This window comes from Lagenorhynchus albirostris, chromosome 5 (assembly GCF_949774975.1).
Source record: "Lagenorhynchus albirostris chromosome 5, mLagAlb1.1, whole genome shotgun sequence".
Taxonomy (NCBI): domain Eukaryota; kingdom Metazoa; phylum Chordata; class Mammalia; order Artiodactyla; family Delphinidae; genus Lagenorhynchus; species Lagenorhynchus albirostris.
This window is the reverse complement of record NC_083099.1, coordinates 81,005,988-81,012,703: the sequence shown is the minus strand read 5'-3', so window position 1 is coordinate 81,012,703 and position 6,716 is coordinate 81,005,988. Positions and strand designations below refer to the sequence as shown.

The 6,716-nt window shown below is 42.5% G+C and overlaps 2 non-coding genes across 2 annotated transcripts; both read right to left on the bottom strand.

Annotated features, from left to right (window-relative positions):
• Positions 1 to 4,339: 4,339 nt before the first annotated feature.
• On the bottom strand, positions 4,340 to 4,412 carry TRNAR-CCU (transfer RNA arginine (anticodon CCU)). The gene has a single exon. It is a non-coding gene; the product is annotated as a tRNA-Arg (tRNA).
• A 1,273-nt stretch (positions 4,413 to 5,685) lies between these two features.
• On the bottom strand, positions 5,686 to 5,758 carry TRNAG-GCC (transfer RNA glycine (anticodon GCC)). Its single transcript has one exon. It is a non-coding gene; the product is annotated as a tRNA-Gly (tRNA).
• Positions 5,759 to 6,716: the final 958 nt, after the last annotated feature.

Sequence of the window (6,716 nt, the reverse complement as noted above, 5' to 3'; positions counted from 1 at the left end):
AGGAACCAGACCAAACACTTTCCTCCTCACCAGGCAGAGTAGACTTGAGGAAAATGCCTCCAATAAAGCATAATGTTTCTGGACTGTAGCAATTTCCTGTCAGAGCAACAGACAGTAGGCCCCAATATGAGGGGTACCAAAGGTTCCAATATGAAATGGGAAGGAAGTGATAAGGAATTTAGGGTGGGCTATATGCAAAAGCCCAGACAGGAAAGAGGCCACTAAAATGTAGGAGAACCCCAGTCATGGAATTCTTGGAAGAAAACCTTATGCCAGGAAGGCATTTCAGAAATCAAGGTCAAAGCTCCAACTCAGGGAGCTGGGAAGAAGGAGAACTAAGTTAAAATCAACAAACCAGAAATTTCCATTTCCTAAACGGAGGCAAATCACAAGGGTTAGATTAGCAAGATGGTTAGCACCTCATAGCAAGTCCTAAAGTGTGGGTCTGAGGACACTTACAGATCTCCTATGCCTAGAACTGGGGATAAGTCCAGTGTGTTCATGTCACCTGGCTATGAAGAGTAAAGGGATTCAGAAATCCCTCAATACCACAAATCACCTGTGTGCTGCCATCTTAGAATTTACAGTATAGCTCTTCAGCTCAATCCCTGATCCAGGAAATAACGCTGGGAGGAAAGGAAGAACAGAGGAGACGAGACATCCACACACAGAATGCACAATGGGAAGGCTTTCCACTACAAGGAGAATTACATTGACAAGACACTGGGAAGACATGAACTGGATGCATAGAAGTATTCCCGCCATGAAAAGGATTCTACAGATTCTTTTCCCCTTGCTTACTGCAGTAATGTGATTTCTCTAGTCTGTGATAAACAGCCTAACTGTTCATTCTTAGTTGGTGGTTTCTCTGACTCAATCTAATTAATGTGTTCTAAGACTCTCCACTCCTTGTCAAGTGTAGCTGGAAAGTAATAATAATAGTTTGTAGTAGTAATAATAAATAGGGTGTGGTTTTTTTTGAGAACTTACTCTTTTAATTGTCACATGACCCTATAGTATAGATATTGCTAACATCCTCATTTTATTGATGACCAAACTGAGGCACAGAGACAAAGGTAATTGGTCCAAGGTCACACCCCTAGTAATCTGGGATACAAATTCAAACAGACTTACTAACAGTATAGCCCTTGCTATAAACCACTCTGTATAGTGAGCTATTCTCACTGACCCCCTTTGGTAAATTTGTTTCTGAGCATGATCCCTGATCTAGTATGACCTCTTTTAAACGACTCATACCCTATCTTACAGATGTTAACTCAATACAGCTTTACAGTACATAGCACACTTATAAAACAGTGATTGAATCTGATCTATGGGTCCATGTAGCCATAGCAGAGGGTGATGATTCCCTCTCATTTCATTCAAACTTCCCACTCCGTGTGGAGAAAAGCACATTTCAACCATCTTCAGAGATAAAACTTTATGTGCTGGGCAAGTAACAGGCTAGTCAGACATCTTTCAGGGACTTTGAATACCAAGCTTTCTTGAAGACCTGAAGCACAAAAACATTGTGAAACCCATGTCAATTCAGGGAGGTTTCATTCTAATTAACATGCCCTGCAAAAAATTAGAATTAGATTATGCAGGGATTCATTACATATAAAGTGTCCTGAGAGGTACCCCTGTATCTAAATATTAGATTTTCTTTAAATCATACTCTGAATTTGTATACCCTGATTAACATACTACACTTGTTTTTATAAATTGTTTGTTTGTTTGTTTTTAATTCATTACTTCCATCTATCAGGAATGGGACAGAGCAAACTAGCAAAGGCATCCGACTGCATGGCTGAAACCAGCTCTAATAGCCAGGTAAGAACTGAGAAGGAGAAATACAGCAATCCTAAAGCAGCAAGGAACTGCAAGAGTTAGAAGTACATTTTATAGGGCTTCCCTGGTGGCGCAGTGGTAGAGAGTCCACCTGCCGATGCAGGGGACATGGGTTCGTGCCCCGGTCCGGGAAGATCCCACATGCCGCGGAGCGGCTAGGCCAGTGAGGTATGGCCGCTGAGCCCGCGCGTCCTGAGCCTGTGCTCCACAACGGGAGAAGCCACAGCAGTGAGAGGCCAGCGTACCGAAAAAAAAAAAGAAGTACATTTTATAATGAATCAAAGGCCAGAAATGAAAAATGGGCCCTTCAAGAAACAGCCCTTCCTATTAAGGAGTTGATCAGGCAATAAATGCATGTACGAGTGAGTTCTTCACACCACCTTAGGGAATGAGGGCTACAGAGACAACTACTCGCTCCCTGCTCTTGAAGAATTTTATATCTAGAACCAAAATGTCTAACAGAACTTCCTGCAGTGATGAAAATATTCTACATCTGCCCTGTCCAATGTGGAAGACAAAAGCCACACGAGGCTATTTAAATTTAAGTTAAAAATTCCGTTCTTCAGTCACACTAGCCACATTTCAAGTGCAAAGTAGCCAAATGTGGCTACTTAAATTGAAGTTTAAATTAATCACATTTAAAGAACGTTAATAATTTAGTTCTCAGGAATACTGGTCACATGTCAAGTGCTTAGCGGCCATCCGTGGCTCATGGCTGCTGTGCTGGGCAGTGCAAACATAGAGCATTTCTTTCATCACAGGAAGTTCTATTGGACAGAGATGTTCTCGAAAATGTCAGAAGAGGAGGAAAGTATAATGTCCTTATTTTTAAGAAGTATTAATTATATGGTCTTCTTTAAATGAAATCAATCATGAGTGATACCAAGCAGGACGAGGTGCACAAAAGGCTCATAGGCTCCTGGGCACAAAAGCCTTTCTGTGTCCCCCATTTCTTGTTTGTAGGAAATAGGCTTCATTCAGCCTCCAGGACCTTCCCTGAGTTCCAAGGGCAGGTCAAACAGATGCTAATTAGGGAAGGGAGGAGATGCAGAGACAAGGGAGGAGCAGTCAAGAGTAACAATAGTGCAGCCTTGGGGCAGGGTCCTGGTCCCCCCTCAGGGGATATACAAAACAATATCTTTGAGCTGTTGTGCAGATACGGAAGCCCCACCAGGTGGGAGAAGTTAACAGTATGCTGCCCACAAGCACATAGATCACAGACCGTTTGGAACCAGAAGGATGACGATGCTGCCTCCCACTTACCTCACCACCAACCAATCAGAAGAATGTCCACGAGCTGATCACCCCCCTCTTTGAACCATTACTATAAAACTCCTCACTACCCCCTCCAGGTGGGGACACAGAGTTTTGAGGGCTTTAGCTCACTGTGGACCCCTTTGCCTAGCAAAGCAATAACGCTATTCTTTTCTACTTTGTCCAAAACTCTGTCTCTGAGATTTAATTCAGTGCTGGGGTACAGAGGCCAGATTCGGCTTCAAAGCCATGATGAAAAGTAAAAACAATGGACGAGACTCTTCTTATCAACTGAAGGCAAACTATATATACTTAACAACATACCTATATCCAGATGGATACTCGATCTTAAATTGGCTTTGAATTCATACATAATTATAACACTGTTAAGCAACATCTTTAGCAATTGACGGTAAAAGGTTAGGCACAAAAAGCCTCCACTTAAGAAGTTTCCTATGAAAAGAAGTTAAATCCACTCAAGTCTTGACTTTGCAGTCAAAGATGATCCGTGTGTGTTGATACAGCCATCAAGGAAAGAATGAAATTTAGGATAACAGAGATACCACTGAGGTGAATTATTTTGCTCCAGCAAACCTCAGGCTGAGATTTATTTCTTCTCCTTGGTAATGCATAACGAAGAAAGTCAAGTGTGGACTTGTGTCAGTGGACCATTTAAGCTGATGCATTACAAAACTAGTAGTGGCTTTCACCTCATTTGAGCTATAGACGTATCAATGTTCTCATTAAGAACTAATATTCTCAGTGACTTGAAACTCATCATAAATATTTAAGTAGAATTACTCCTAAAATTAGAGCTTCCTCCCTGCCCTTCATTCATGAACGGGTCTCAACCCATTTGTGACTATGTTTCCAAGGAGGAGCATAACAGGTATGCCCACAGTGACGAGCCCTCAATATTCATGTAGACTCTGATACACATGCCATGAAAATGGAACACAGTAGTTGTGCAGAGTAGAGTACATGGGTCTCCCATCATCTTGTTTACATACCTGGATGTTGGGGTTGCCTTTTCGTTACCATCCTTATTTTTTTTATATGTATTTTTTTATTATTTTTTTAAATTTTGATAATTTACTTTGGCTGCACTGGGTCTTAGTTGTGGCACGCAGGTTCTTCGTTGTGGCATGCGGGATCTTTTAGTTGCAGCATGTGGACTCTTAGTTCTTAGTTGCGGGATGCAGACTCTTACTGGCGGCACGCACGCGGGATCTAGTTCCCCGCCCAGGGATCGAACCTGGGCCCCCTGCATTAGGAGCACAGAGTCTTACCCACTGGACCACCAGGGAAGTCCCTTGTTATCATCTTTAGAACTCTGGTCTTCAATGACTTTGGCCCAGAAAACACTCAGTAAGGCAATTTGGTTTTTGAAAATTGGTTTCTTCACACAATGAAATAATTTAATTTAATAACAATGATAGTAATCTTGTTAATTGAAGGAAGGAAATTCACTGAGCGAAGCCACATTAATGCCTAGCATCATTTTACTCTGTCAGATTTTCTGAACTTAGCAGACTATACCCTGGCTTCTGGAACACTCCATCCCAGGTGTGACTGAGCATCTTGGGTGAGCACTGCCCACCTCCAGGGAAGAGATCTCTGCCCTGGTCATGGAGGTTAGCCAAAAATACCTGGTGTCAAGTGGGCTGCCTTCCCTTTTCATTTCCTCATTCCAAACTCCTCTTTTCCCTGGTGTTTTTTTTTTTCCCTTTTTCCTTATATATATATATAATCTCCTAAAACAGTCCTTTTAAAAATAGCCTCTCATGCTTTCTTCCTTTCGGTGATCCATAGAAACCCTCAGGATAAACCCCCAAATCCCAGCTCCAGTAGTTACCTAATCATGATCATTGCTGTTATTACAACCATCAGCCATTCATCCGCTGTTTCCATCCTTACTGGTTTCATTATATTGGTTAAAACTATCCCACCAGCACTGAAGCTCCTGGGGTACTACCTTATCACCTCCTCTGGGAAATGACTGCCATGAAACGCTCCCAGGTACGGGCTCCTTTTAGTCATGCCTGATTGGATTAAGAGCGAACATCTGAACTAAGACAAACTAGTCAAATTGTTTCTTCCTAAAAATTTAGAATTAGAATTAAGAGTTTAATCAGTCTGACCTGGTTGTTGCAGTTGCACACTTGGGAGACTTGAGTTGGCTATCACCTGCCTCACATGTGATGGAGGAACAGGGAAAAAAAAAAAAAAAAGGAAGCCTATTGCAAAAAAAACAACAGAACTTCTGGCAGATTTTCAGTTCAAGCTCCTATCTCCCCAGTCCCACCCCTCCACACCCCTCACGGATATACACAAATAACCACAATCCTCTTTCAAAGATCACCACCTCTCTGGCATAATCATCTCCATCTCTTTTCTTTTTTGCTTTTGAATGACTGTTTTCATATATCCTCTTCCTCCTTCGTATATTAAGTACAAAGATTCCCACCCACCCCCTTTTTTAATATTTATTTATTTATTTGGCTGCGCTGGGTCTTAGTTTTGGCACACAGGATCTTCGTTGCCGCATGAGAATTCTTAGTTGCTGCACGTGGGATCTAGTTCCCTGACCAGGGATCGAACCTGGGCCCCCTACATTGGCAGTGCAGAGTCTTAGCCCCTAGACCACCAGGGAAGTCCCTGCTCCTCCTTTTTAAGGCCAACCCTTCAACTTGACTTGGCCCTACTCCTTTCCATCTCCAAAGAAACCCTCAACAGCTATCTTCAATTACCTTCTCTGGCACCCATCTGTTCATCTTCCATTTCTATTTCTCCAGGGAGAAGTCTTCAGGTGTGCTTCTGTTTTCCTTCACTTTGTCACCAAACTACTGGAGAGAGAGGTCTGCACTTTGTAAACAAGTACTGAACTCTTGTTACCTCCGAGTAACAATAACCCCAGAGCTCTGTGTACGGCATGACTCTGCTACTATCTCCTGTCCACCCTCACCCTCCATTAAGCCCAGCAAGCTGTCCTCTGCCCTCATCACTCCATGGAAGCAATTATCCCAAAGGGCACCTTAGACTTCCAATCACCAGGTCTTAGGTCCTTTTCTTATTCCTCACTCTATTTGGCTATTGCATCAGATAACAATAACAGTTTACTCTCGGTGGTAGGCAGAAAAATGATCCCCCCAAAATGCCCAGCTCCTAATCCCTGGATCCTGTGCACATGTTACCTTATATGGCAAAAGGGACTTGGCAATGTGATTAAGGTTATAGACCTTGAGATAGGGAGAGTTTCATAGATTATCCATGTGGGGCCAATCTAATCACATGAGCCAAGAGTCAGTCAGAAAAATGTGATGAAAAAAGCCATAGGAGAGATTTGAAGCATAAGATGGATGTAATCCACCATTGCTGAAGATGGAGTAAGACAGCCAGGAGCTGAAGATGGAGTAAGGCAGCCTCCAGAATGCTCAGGCAACAGCAAACAAGGAAATGGGACCTCAGTCCTACAACCACAAGAAAGTGAATTTTGCTAACAATCCTAATGATCAAGTAAACAGATTCTTCCTTAAAACCTCCAGAAAAGAATACAGTCCTGTGACATCTTGATTTTAGCCAGGTGGGAACCCTGCCAGGATTTTGACTTA